The sequence below is a fragment of the Macaca thibetana genome, chromosome 2 (genome assembly GCF_024542745.1).
Source record: "Macaca thibetana thibetana isolate TM-01 chromosome 2, ASM2454274v1, whole genome shotgun sequence".
NCBI classification, from domain to species: Eukaryota; Metazoa; Chordata; class Mammalia; order Primates; family Cercopithecidae; genus Macaca; species Macaca thibetana.
In genome coordinates this window covers 46,284,365-46,299,009 of record NC_065579.1, presented here as the reverse complement: position 1 = coordinate 46,299,009, position 14,645 = coordinate 46,284,365, and the positions used below count along the sequence as shown (strand labels likewise).

General features: G+C 36.8%; 1 protein-coding gene across 1 annotated transcript in view; it reads left to right on the top strand.

Moving 5' to 3' along the window:
• Positions 1 to 14,645, top strand: part of SLC9A9 (solute carrier family 9 member A9) — a 586,828-nt gene that overhangs the window by 58,321 nt on the left and 513,862 nt on the right. The window lies entirely within an intron of this gene.

The window sequence follows — 14,645 nt, the reverse complement described above, 5'->3', positions numbered from 1 at the left end:
GTATTCATGTCTTACATCTTGGGGGACTAGTATTTGATCTTTGACTCTATGTCTCCACCATATACACCATGTCAATATATCACAATGACAACCTAGCTGAAGCTCACTGTCAGCACATACATTTGTTCTAAGAACTCATTAGTATCTATGAAGTGCTTCTTTTTAAGAGCAACAAAATTTATATTCTCTTAGTTTCTCTGTTAATGAGGAATTAATACAAATTCCACAGTTTCAAAACTATTTGAAGAAAGGGACATTAAATGATCAGGAATGGAAAATTAATTTTAAGAATACCTCATTTAAAAAATTTCTTTCCATGTGCCAGACAGTGACTTATGCTTTTTACATGTATTATCTCATTTTATCTCATACTACCCCTATGAGGTAAATACTGTTATTATCATCATTTTACATATGAAGATGCTGCAGTTGAGACTTGTCCAAGATTATACAGTAAGTGGTATTAAATTCAGAGCCAGTCTGACTCTAGAACACATGCTCTTAGAATCTCCTTGTCCTTCTCCTCCTTCTAAAATGACATTTCATGTGTCCTGCAGTATTTCATGAAATGGGCAGTATATGTCAGTAATTATATCTGTCTGACAAACCAAGACCTCAATAATTTCAGATTCTTACCTTTATCATTATGGCTAGAAATTATGAAAAATCTAAATATTTCAGAATTGTCTGTGAATATAATTGCAAACAGGAAATCAAACCTGTCTTTTCTTACTGAAAGTGGTTGGAGGGATGGTATGAATCCATTTTACTTGCTTAATGTATTAGTCCATTCTCATGCTCTGGTGAAGAAATACCTGAGACTGGGTAATTTGTAAAGAAAAGAGGTTTAATTGACTCACAGTTCCACATGGCTGGGGAGGCCTCAGGAAACTTACAACCATGGCAGAAAGCACCTCTTCACAGCGGGGCAAGAAAGAGAATGAGAGAAAAGCAGGGAAGAGCACCTTATAAAACCATTAGATCTCATGAGAACTCACTCACTATCATGAGAATAGCATAGGGTACCACCCCCATGATCTAATCACCTCCCACAAGGTCCCTCTCCCAACATATGGGGATTATAATTCAGATTACTATTCAACATGAGATTTTGAGTAGGGACACAACCAAACCATATCAGCTAGAATGCTGGACTCGGTAACTCACTCAGGAAAACATGGATTTATAAATATTTTGAGGTTGTTTATATTATTCATATACACATTCTTGAGAAGTATTGATTTCTTATTGGGCTTCTTGAATATACACACCATAGGACTGTACCTGGCACCTCTCCCAATCTATCCGTGAGGCATAGGAGTGAGGGGGCTGTGTGGATGCTCTCCCTCTGCCCTCTTGTGTGCCATTGTGCCTGCTCAACTGGGGACCTTGAGACCTAAGTGCCCTTGGAACAGGTTCTGGAACCTGTTCTTAACTAGGAGAGATATGGTGAGTCTCAGTAGCCTGGAAATGCTGACTTCTAAACCTGGATGACGGGACACATTTACTGGTCTAGAACCCAAACCTGAGGATGTGTCCTTCATAGATGGAGGCCAATCTGTACCTCAGTGCTTTCCTTAAGCTCTAACCCTGGAAAGAGAATGATTTAGAGCAGGGTTTCTAACCCAGGGAAGAGACCCTGAAATGGTACATAGAAGGATTTCAGGGAAGCAGAGAATTTTTCATGGGAGACAGTCTGCATTGATTCCACCATTTTATCAGATTCTCTGGGAAGCTACAATCCACAAAAGCACAGAACTAGTATGTTTTTCAAGAGCCTGGGCAAAGAGAAAGTCAGGACAGTGAGAATTTTACCTATCTTCTTGTTTAGCTAGAACTAAAGGCTTCTCTAGGATGCACTCAGGGTGGCCATAAAGTATGGAGATAGGCATGCTATGATTTTGCCATGTACTGTGAGGTAATAACAATAAACTACTTATTATGTACCTATCTGTGTTTCCAGACTTGGTGGCCATCCTGTGTATATACCTAATAGTGGATGTGCTGAGTTTTAGGGTCAAGAAATAAATTTATTTTTTTAAATATGCCAAATTGTTTTCCAAAGTACTGGTATCAATTTTCCCTCTTAATTTTTGCCAATCTAGAAAGTATGAAATCACATTTTGTTATATCTTCTTTTGTATTTCCTTGATTGTTAATAAAGTTGTTTACATTTTTGCATACCTTTTCAAGCTTTTTGTCCATTTTTCTATTGTTTTGTCATCTTTTCATTAATTTGCCAGAGTTCTTTATATGTTCTTCATAACAATCTATACTCATTTATTTTGCAAATATTTTTTCTTAGTTTGTCTCTTATACTTCATACATGTTTATACATGTATGAAGTATGTATCATCAGAGATGATGTCTTTTTTTTTTTTTTGATGGAGTCTCACTCTGTAGCCCAGGCTGGAGTGCAGTGGCATGATCTCGGCTCACTGCAACCTCCACCTCCCAGGTTCAAGCAATTCTTCTGCCTCAACTTCCCAAGTAGCTGGGACTTACAGGCATGCACCACCACACTCAGCTAATTTCATACTTTTAGTAGACACAGGGTTTTACCATGTTGGCCAGGCTGGTCTCGAATTCCTGACCTCAGGTGATCCACCCACCTCGGCCTCCCAAAGTTTTTGGATTACAGGCATGAGCCACTGCGCCTGGTCCATACATGATGTCTTTTAGTGAACAGAAGTTCTTGATTTTTAATGTAGTCAAATTTATAAATATTTCCCTGTGTGGTTGGAATTTTTGTATTTTGTTAATAAGTGCTCCCCTACCTCAAAGTCAGAAAGATATTCTCTTCTAAAGTGTTTTAAAGTTGTGCCGTTTACGGTGAATTCATTTCCTGGAACTGATTTTTCTATACGACACAAAGTTAACATCCAATTAATTATTTTTCCTCCAGTGGATAACTAATTACACTAATACCACTTATTGTCTAGCCGTGCCTTTTCTCAGGATCTACAACACCTCTTCTATAACATATTGTGGTATCTGTTTCTAGACTTTTAATTTAATTTTATTGGTTTGTAATCTATCCCTGCACCAATACCATGCTTTCAATTATTTTAACTTCATAATAAGTCTGTATGTCTTATAGGATCAGACAGAGAGGATCTTCTTCTTCAGGAGTACCTTGTCTGTTATTACTGTAGTTCTTTACTGTTTCATATAAATTTACTCCAATGCATATATTTATGAGTATATATATTTACATTTATAAATATATTCTTATATAATTCATTTATATTTGTATACCTTATAACTCTATTTCTTTATATATTTACATTTATAAATATATTCTTATATAATTCATTTATATTTGTATACCTTATAACTCTATTTCTAAGTATTTTTCTTAGGGACCCGCTTACATATGAGCACGAGGAGACATGTATAAGGATATTTGTAGCAACACTATTCACAATAGCAAAAACTGGGAAACACACAGATTCTATTAACAGAATAGGTAGATAAATTGACGTAATATTACACAGCAGTGAAAAACAGTGAAATAAAGTCATCTATGATGACATGGATAAATTTTAAAAACAATGTAAAATAAACAAATCAAGTCCTGTAATATCACATATGATATGGTATCTTTTCAAAATGTTCACAGATGACCAAGATTAAACCATTCTGTTTAAGCATGCAAGCATGTATGGAGGTGTGAAGGTATATATGCATGTATGTAGTAAGTAAGGGAATTAAAACAAAATTCAGTGGTATGATTATTTCTGGGGGAGAGGCAAAAGAATGGAATGAAAAGAAACAAATAAAGGGAAGTGATTGATAATGTTCTGGCTTGTGGGTTGGGGTGTGTTTCTAGGTATTCAAAATATTATTACAACTTATAACCGTATATCTTCTATATATTCTCTTGCATGTATCCATTATATTAAAAAGAAAATAAGAGAGACAATGAGTGAAAGGAGCTATTTAGTAGATTTATAAAACTCTGATTATGTTGCTTACTTCCATTTCTGGGAAACTCTGATTCTTCTGTTGTTTTTGTCTGTGTGTTTTAATAAGAACAACTCGGGTTGGCAGGCAGCAGCAGAGAGGAAAAAGTGCCAAGAGTGATGTCGCCAGTATTCCTGGTCAGTTCTAATCAGCTGCAGAGTCGCTGTATTTTCGTTCTCTTTTCCCAGCTGTCTTCATCTTCTTCTTGTTTCTCGCCTCTCCCTTCCCTTCTCTCTGAACCATGTCTTCTTCACTGCCCCTGGAGCCTATGTCTGGGCTGCTGCTCTCCGTGATTCCGTTTTCAGCCAGCTGCAAAACAGCGGAGCTTAGGGAGGCTGTGTTGACTTAGGCTGGAAGGCCCCGTGCTTCCTCTGTGCATTCATTTACTCTCTGGATTCTGAATGGGCACAGTAATAGCTGCCACTGGTGTCAAAGGGAAAAATAAATATACTGCTGCCCCGAGAGAGCAAAATAAGACAAAATAATCTCTAATCTGTCAAATACAACCCAAGCTGCATAGCAGTGTGGTTTCTCATATGCATATCACAGCATGCGTGGGCTGCATTTCTGGCAGCAGAGAGGAGAGTGAAGTTTCGGAAAAAGAAACAAAAGGTAGAATGGAGAGGACTGTGGAGATCATCAGAGATGTAGTTTAGAGGTAAAAGAGGTGAAGCCGTCAGAGCTGTGTGAGCCCGTGCATCATTCACCAATCCAGCCGCCTATCACAACCTTGGAGATGTTGCAATAAGAATAACAGTACAGGAGAGAGAAAAAAATGAAGCAAGTCCTGAGGGAATAAAAAAAGGGGAACAAATACTAACTCCAAATTAGGAAATGTTAAAAAATGATATGTAAGATTGTTGTGGTAAAAAAGAAAAATGCCTAATAACATAAGAAAAATGTATAAGAATAATTGAAGAAGACTCTATTCTGAAGGAGAATTTATCTGAGAAGTCTTATTATTAAACAACCTATCCTAAGGATTCCAGATATGAGATTCCTTTTAAATGAAATATTCAAGTCTTGGAATTACTCAGCTCACCTTTATTCTCCAATACCCTCAGACATAGTCATTTTCTTTTCTTGATTTGACCAAAATCTGATGGACTTTGTTCCAACCAAGTTACCGTAAATGTGACTCTGCTTCTACACACACATGATCACACACATCAATTCCATTCAGATAAAAGGTAAAAACAAAATCAGGGGAGTACATCAGTTGTCTATTTCTATGTCACAAACTACCCCCAAAACTTAATGGGCTTAAGACGACAATTGTTTTATTAGCTCACAATTCTGTGGCTCAACAATTTAGGTTGGGCTCAGCTGGGCAGTTCTGTGGTTCTCATCTGAGGTCACCCATGTGACCACAGTCATCCAGTTCCTTGACTGGGATGGATGGTCTAAGATGGGCCCACTCACCTATCTGGTGATTGGTCCTGACTGTTGGCTGATTGTTCTGGGGGGCACAGGTGGGATTGTTCATCTTTAATTCATGTAGCTTCTCATTCCCCAGTGGCTTCTTCATATGGTGCTCACAAGTCAGCATTCCAAGAGAGTGGGGACAGAAATGCAAGGCCTCTTGAGGTCCAGTCTCAGAAGCCAGACAACATTGCTCTCACTACCTTGTATTGGTCAAGTTATTACAAGGGCAGTTGAGGTTCAATACATAGGGAAATAGGCTCCACCTCTTGCTGGGAAGTGTAATAATGTCACATTGCAAAAGGGTAGGCATACAGGGAGGGGAAGGATGATTGTAGCTGTCTTAATTCAGGCTGCTATAACAAACTACCATAGACTGGTGTCCTATAAACAATAGATATTTATTTCTCACAGCTCTGGAGTCTAGAAGCCTTAGATCAGGGTGCTGGTATGGTAAGGTTCTGGTGAGGGCCCTTTTCACAACTGCAGATGAACAACTTCTAGCGTATCTTCGCATGGTGGAAAGAAGATGAGAGAGTTCTCTGGCATCCTTTTTATAAGGGCACTAATCTCATTCACGAGGGCGTATAACCTAATTACTTCCCAAAGGCCCTACCTCCTAATAAAATCAGCTTGGGTGTTAGGATTTCAGTATAATAATTTTGGGGTGACACAAGCATTTATTCCATCACAGTTGCCATCTTTGCAAATAATCTACCATAAGAAGGGACTATCAAATATCTTCAGAGGTATCAAGGTAAGAGATTGCATGATTCACGCCTGTAATCCCAGCACTTCGTGAGGCTGAGGCAGGTGGATCACTTGAGCCCAGGAGTTAGAGACCAGCCAGGGCAACATGGTAAAACCCCCCTTCTCTAAAAAAAAAAAAAAAAAAAAAAATTTTTTTTAAAAATTAAAAATTTGTAAGAAAATAGGGCTTGGAACCTGATGTGAAACCTATGGCTACAAAAATGAAACATGCCAGAGTATCAAGTCAACCATAAAAGGGCTAACTCACTGGCCTCTTCCATTAGACATCCTGACATTCCAGAACGAGTATATAGTGAATTCCTCCCCTTTTGACTTAAGTGGTCTATTTAGCACTATTTTATAATGTTCTTTGTTTGAGTATAAAATTTGTGTGAGAAAACACATAAACCTAAAAGAAAGGGAGATAGAGAGCATGACTCACTAAGTTTTTATGGTACCAAAGCAAAGGGTATTCATGGAAACTTGACCTCAGATCAGCTGGAATGGGGAACTACGGGAAAGTTTTATTTAAGTTGATCACTTCAGTTGATCTTTTTACCACCAGTGATGCAGAGAATGTGGAGGTGTGGCCATATTAGCTGTAATTGCAGCAACATCTCTGCTGAGGGAATCTCTTCCGTGGCTGCATTTTTCTTATCAATGGCAATTGTGTGAACTCTGGTTTGCATCTATGTGTGTCTGGCTGGTGCTGGTGCTTTGGGAAAGGATGGAGCTTTGGGGATGGTGAAAGCTTGATATTGGCATCTTATTTACTTTTCTTAAACAGTTGAAGAGAGGTAAGTTTAAGGAGCTATGCCATATGGCCTTTATTACACCTTTCCTGGGCCTTGCAGAGTAACTTAAAAATGAAAATTCATGAATCTTTCAGCAAACTATAAACTACAATATTACCCAAACTGTCAAACATAATCGTTTGCTCCTCTCTATTCTCTTTTCCTTTCCACCCCCAGTGGTAAATCTGATTCTGAATTTTATTACATTTTTTTGTTATGGTTTAGAGCTTTATGAAAATAGTGTTATATTCTGTGTTGCTAAGCCATTTTCATTTTTCCCCACTTACGATTTTTATAAGATTCATCCATGTTATAGTTTTAGCTGTAGTTCATCCACTTTAGGTTGATAATATACAAATATGTGAATATTCCATACTTTACCTATTGTCCTATTGATCAAATGATAAGTCAATAAGCGCTGTGCCAGGGTAGGACTGCGAGACCACACTTAGGGTCTGGGGAAAGGACTCCTCATCTGAGACCTTAAGTTTATTTCAAAAAGAGGGAACCAGGCAAAGATATGGGAGAAGGTATCCAGGCAGAGGGAAGGCATGTGGGAGGGCAGCAGCAAGGCAGAGCCTCTGTGTTGCCTGTTGTTCAAGGAGGCCAGAGTATGGGTAGGAGGGAGTAAGAGATAAAGATGGAGTGGAGGGCGGTGACAGCTCAGTACTTAAGACCTGTGTTCTACAGTTTCGACTTTCAAAAGCACGTATCTTCTGTTTAACATCCTATAGCCTGCATCCTACTCTGTAGGTTGTAGGATGCTAAACAGGGGATACACACTTTTAACAGTTGTTCTGACTAGACAATGAAAATGGATATAAGGTAGCCAAGGCAGGAAGCAATATAACAATTAGGAGGTTATGAAAGTTTGAACCTGGATGCTACTTGGTTGGATCTGAGAGCTGTTTGAATGATGGAACTGACAGAATGTGGCTTTGGATCAGATTTAGAGCAATTAAAGCCATCATGGGCAACTATCAAATTTCTGGCTTCAGCCATAAGTTCATTCTGGCTTTGATTGTCAAATATATCACAATTTGGGCCTCACGTACCATTTCTTTCCATCCTTTTGTATGTTCCCTACTAGGTTTAGCCTCTTAGTTATCATTTCTTTGCTTTTAATCAATAACTTTTAATTGTCAAATGAATCGATGAATTCATAAAAAGATTTATAAAATGCATATCCTTTCACTGACAAAGAGATAGTAGAAATAACAAAAGTGACAACAAGAGCTAGCTCTTTAGGTGCATTTTTTTGGTGTGCTTGGCCTTAAACTGACCATTCGGCATTCATTATCTCACTTAATCTTCACAATAAACAGTAGAGATAGGTAATTCTTATTGTGCCCTTTTTGTAAGTGAGAAAGCTGAGGCTCAAATTGCTTAGGCAACTTTTCCAAAGTGTGACTGACTCCAGAGCTTGTAAGCTAAACTTACTCTTGCAATTTAAGTTGCGTCCTCGAACCAACAGCATCAGTGGCACCAGGAGCCTGTTAGAAATGCAGTTTCAAGCCTCACCCCAGAGCTCCTGAATTTTTATCTGCATATTAGCAAGAGCCTTAGGTAATTCCTAGGCACACTAAAATTTGCTATCCTGCACTCCCAACCTAGTAGAGAGATTTAATACCTTACTTAGGATTTAGTACAGACAGACTATAGGAATTAAGATAATTTTAACCAGCATTTAATCCATATTATCCAGGCATCAATGAAACTAAACCAAATCAATTAATTGTATAATTCATATCCACAAGATTTATATGGCTGTGTCTGTGTACATATCTGGGTCAAATGTTGTATGTGAATCATATAGAAGATAATTGGTAGAATACTGTTAGGCACTTAGAACCATCACAGTGAGAAATGTCCAGTGTTCTGGTCTAAGGATTTTAGCGCTTTCAGTATGGTAGGTGTTCAGCCTGATTTAGCAATTATACTCTAATGTCATTAAAATGAAATGGCCCCAATAAAAAGGAATAGAAGTCAATCTTAACTACAGCTCTGTGATGCTTTATTGCTCTATTTCACCCATACTTACTAATTCCCACTGCATGAGAGGTAGCTGTAAAGAAAGTTTCCAAAAGGCAAGCTACATTATCAACAGAACCATGAACATGAATGATGACATCATTGCCTTAGCATTGATGAATACTTATAATCTTGAAGGTCATTGCTGCTAGATTATATAGGTTCCTACAATCTTTATTTTCATCTAATTCTTAACTATTTGCCCTGGGGTTGCATGTGTTTCCTCTAAAAATGTAAGCATGATTTCAACACCTATATGAATTTGTTCTCATTTTACTGGATTTTTCTTGGAACCTCTGTTACAGTGGTTTGTGAAGTAGCTTACTCAATCTTTTATTCAGCTTGTCATGGATACTATATTACCTCCTCAAATAAGTTCTGCAACGTATGAGAAATATTGACTACAATGATAACAAGTGCCTGCATTTATTGAGCATTTACTTTGTGCCAGCCACTACTGTGCCCTTTATATGTGTTGAATTCATTTACTCCCCTAACTCCTCATTTAAAGATTTTTCTCATCAAGAGAATAGGTATTTGTTTCTATAATAAAAATTTCCCCAATTTTCTTTTATTGAAACAATTTCCCAGTTTTTCGTTAGAATATTAAAGAGGTTAGCAAGGTATTTTATAGGTATTTTTATTACTAGAATAGACTCTTACAGAATATTTTGTTAATTTACATTAAAAACTTAGCATTCTTAAGCAAGAGTGTCCACATAGAATGTACAATGCAAATAGTAAACCCTAATGTAAACTATGGCCTTTAATTAGTAATAATGTACCAATATTGGCTTATAAATTGTAACACATGTACCACACTAATTAATGCAAGATGTTAATAATAGAGGAAATGGGGTGAGAGAGTATATGGGGACATGTTTTCAATACTTTCTTCTTAATTTCATACATAGGGATGTATTTTGAGTACTTTCTGCTTAATTTTTCTGTAAGCCTAAAACAACTAAAAAATATAAAGTATGTTAATTTTAAAAAGAATGTTTATATTATAAATTTTGTACACAATGTCTTTCTTTGACAGCAAATAGTATATACCAGATATTTCCTATGACCCTATTGCTCCAACACTGGATGAAAATGGAAGATTCTCAGCTCCTCTGTGAATCTAGGACTCTGTCCACTTGGCCAGTTTTCATGGCAGCACCTTGGTTAACCAGTCATCCCCAACACTGTAGAAGGCAGACACTAGACGGCCATTGAGAAACTTACCCTCTGATTAGCATCATATGGTGGCTCCCTTTCAAATCCCTTAGAATATGTGTTATGAGGACAATGCTTTCTTAACTGCCCATGTTTAACCTTATATCTTCCACTTTGCGGAATGGATATTAGCCCTCTTGAGGTTTGTTTTTCCTCTTTCAGTGTCCAAACTACACTATAAACACAGCTATGATTGGATAAAAACTTTTAATGAGTGATCCTTCTGTATCATCAATCCCCAGTTGACTGCAATTCATAATTCTATTTCTGAAGCTAATTTTCTCCATCATTATGATCATAATATCTTCATTATATTTTTTGGTTGCATGTAATGTGCCAGTGTCTTCTTCCCTCCAAATACTAACAGTCATGTCATCACCTATTACTAATTGGTTCTATCTGGTCTTACATGCTGTTCGTTTCAGGTTTGCCTATGTGTCTAGTTTTTCCTATTGATTTTTTATAATTTGGCATTCCTTCACTGGGCTCTTCTCTATCCAGGCAAATCTATGTCTTCTAACATATGTAGATAAGTTGCTTACATGATTGTGAAGGTGTTACTCTTAATTTGCAGCAAAAAGATATCTATTCTAGGTTATAAATTTAAGCCCTCCACAGAAATCAATAACCTGATTATTTTACAGGTTATCCACTGAGCACCACCGGGCTAAATACGATTACAGCCTTATCCCAGCACAGAGAAATAGAGAGTGTAGGAAAAGGTCAACATTACCTCTAAGAGTACAAAGTAAATGGAGACTCATTTGCAAGAATGTAAGTGTTTATTGTGGTTAGCACGTGCTTTAGGAAATAATTTCACTTCAAGGCCTTACTGCATACATAGGAAGTCTACTCTAATGTTAGAAATATGGGCAAAATATATCTTTGCCCTCTTCACAATGTGTTTTCACATAGCTCACCATATTTGCATTTTACAACTATGTGAGATAGGCAGGGGCAGGTATTATCATACTTTATGCATTTTAAAATTGAGGATTAGGCTGAGTGTGGTGACTCACACTTGTAATCCCAGCACTTTGGGAGGCCGAAGCGGACAGATCACCTGAGGTCAGGAGTTCGAGAGCAGCCAACATGGTGAAACCCTGACTCTACTAAAAATACAAAAATACAAAAATTGGCCGGGCATGGTGGTGCATGCCTGTAATCCCAGCTACTCCAGAGGCTGAGGCAGGAGGATTGCTTGGACCCAGGAGGAGGAGATTGCAGTGAGCCGAGATTGTGCCACTTCACACCAGCCTGGGCAACAGGGTGAAACTCCATCTCAAAAAACAAAACAAAACAAACTGAGAATTAAAGAAGTTAAATTACTTTTTCAAATACTATTAGTTAATGTTTGTCAAATGGAAAAGAATATCATTTATTCTAATTCTTAGATCTCTACAAATGCTTTTCATACTAGGTTAAGAGGCCTACCCTCCCTTGAAGCTGACTGTCCTATTAATCACTCAAAACAACAGTAAAGTTTGAGACGTATGATAGATGTGATAAATAATAACAGTATAATATATGAATTTTTAAACATAGATTATTTCAATTGCCCATTAATCCAGCTGGGATAGAAAGCTTCCCCATAAGACATCCCTGAGCAAGATCCAGAAATTATTATAAATCCAGTGAAATTGTTTAGGACACTAGAGGTATAACTTCATGTCATTGAAAGAATCTAACATTGGTAATAGCACTCTGTTCACAGAAGTTTGGAGAATTGAATGTGGGTAATCTCTAGAGAAAATTACATACACAGAGCATGCAAGTCAACCAGCATTAACTCACTCAATTGCAGCCCAAATTATACTCTTCAGGAGCTGGGTCTCTAATCTTTTCTTAGACTCAACTGATCTATTACTTCCATTGATGTGCAGTTTAGCTTGGTTACTTCCAGTGAATAACCTTTTGTAAGGAAATTGGTTTTCCTGTTGGAAGAAAAGGTACATAAATCTCCCCAAAGGTTTATCTCTTTTTCCTTCTAAATTTAACTAGTTTTCCATATATCTGATTAGGAAAATACAGCTACTTATAAAGATATTTTCTTACATGGTTTCCAGATGACTTCTAACCCTCCTTTTTTTTCTTCCTCCTTGCCTTCTAGTTGTCTGAGATTACAAGAGGTGTACTTAGGCATTGATACACAGTTCTGAAAACCATCTTTGCTTTCATTCCCCCGTATTAAAGAACTCCACTATTTGCCATAGTGAAATTGCTGTGAGATACTTGTTTTAAAATTCCGAAAAATAAATGGGACTTCAGTTAAACTTTGAGTAGTTAATAGCTATTTAGATGGTTGAAACATATTTTGAGTAGTGTTAATACACTTCAGACAATTTAGTTGGGAGCATAAATCAAAGTTTTGTTACAAGACTGTAACAACAAGGGAAAAAGGCCATTAGTACAATCTTACTGATAGCGTTGTCTGTAGACCAGTGCTCGTCTGTGAGCTCGGTGCTCCCAGGTTGGGAGGAATAAGTACAAAACCTGAGAATAAGCATTTAAAAACATTCACAGTGATTGAAGTCATTCTGTGTCTGTTAAATTTAATAATAAAAGATTTGCATTTATATCTTGTAATGTAAAAATGCCATTGATTCAGCATCTCTCTCTTTTTTTTTTTTTTTTTTTTTTTTGGCATTTTATAAAAGTATCAGTGATGGGCTGGGCACGGGGCTCATGCCTGTAATCCCAGCAGTTTCGGAGACCAAAGCAGGCAGATCACGAGGTCAGAATTTCGAGACCGGCCTGACCAACATGGTGAAACCCCATCTCTACTAAAAATACAAAAATTATCCAGGTGTGGTGGCATGTACCTGTAATCCCAGGTACTCAGGAGGCTAAGGCAGGAGAATTGCTTGAACCCGGGAGGCTGAGGTTGCAGTGAACGGAGATCACACCACTGCACTCCAGCCTGGGTGACAGAGCGAGACTCTGTCTCAAAAAACAAAGTATCAGTGACAATAGTTTGGAAATAATGATACAATTAATAAATTAATTAATGCCCCTTCACCAGAGAAAGTTTGAGAAACAGTGCTGAGGGAGGCCAATTCAAAGATTTCCTCATGGTAGGTGCATTTCATTTAGAAAAAGAGAGGAATTAGAAAATCATTTTTAGTTTATGGCTTTAAAAAGTTTAAAGTTCATTAGATAGATCACTAGGTACATAAATAGTTCACTAGGTAAATAGTTTCTCAGAACAAATCTTCATTCTGTGCAAGTTAATCAGAAAATTACTTAAACATTTTTAAGTGATGGCATTTTTTCTCTAGAAGGGAGTTTTTCATTAAAAAAAAGATTCTGACTCAAACTTTGATCAAAATTTTATTTTACTGGAGTCAGGGAGAAGAGAGAGTTTGATACTTAGAATTTGGGTTACCTCCATTTCTTCCTGTCTTAAATTCTACGTGGACTAAGTTTGTTTGAGGCAGCTGATCTTCCAGTAACTCTGATTGTCCAGTTTTAAATAAAAATGGCTATTTTTAGGAAGAGCCCAGTAAAACGGGGTTTCATTCATAATCTCTGTGATGGGTACTTCAACACCAGGCTGGTATTTCTGAGAGACAATGGGGTCAGAAAAGAGGCCACAAAATGCCCTTTAGTGACTCTATTTGTTCTCCCTAAGACCCAAATTAACATATCTTTCATCAGATAGATATTCAGCTCCCAAATGTAAATTATTTGCCTCCACAAAAGATAATTTTTATATGGAGAATATATTATACCATTCCCCTAATTGAATTCATGAAATTCTTGTGATAGGAAGTGTTCACAATTTACAATCTTTTTAAAATAAACATATATAGGAATACATTCTCCTCCATCAAAGCAATATTCCAACCATGATTATATGTGAAATACATTCATGTGTCAAAGGGGAAATAAAATATTGCTTTAGAACATTATTTATGGTAGAAAAGAATTCTGTTCTAGTAAAATAACCTGCCTTTATAGAGTTTCCTTGATTTTCTAAGTTAATACCTAATTATATTTGAGTCTTTTTCATTTTGTTAATTTCAGTTTTAGTCATTTTCTCCAATTAGACAATTTATAAAATCCTTCTCTATACAGTTATAAAAATAGCTTTTATTTTGAATGGCATATTGCCCACTCTCTCACTTTCAAAAAAAGGGGAAAGAATATCACAAATTATATTTCTTAGAATGAAAGAGTTGATTTTATAGTGCATTAGAGTTTGTTTTCATAACCTACTTCACTGTTTAGATTTAATATTTTCTCACTAGTCTATAACTCCACTGTATCAGTCCATTAAATCACTATCAAGAACATCACAGTCCTAGGGGTAAATGCCCTTAACAAGATTTGGTTTGAATAGATGAAGGAAAAATTCTATCATTGACCCAGAGATTGAGAGTGCTGTTAATAATGACCTTTCTATCTATTCCTTTCTAAAAGTAGGAATAGTACACAGTTTGTTATTATATGTGTTAAAAT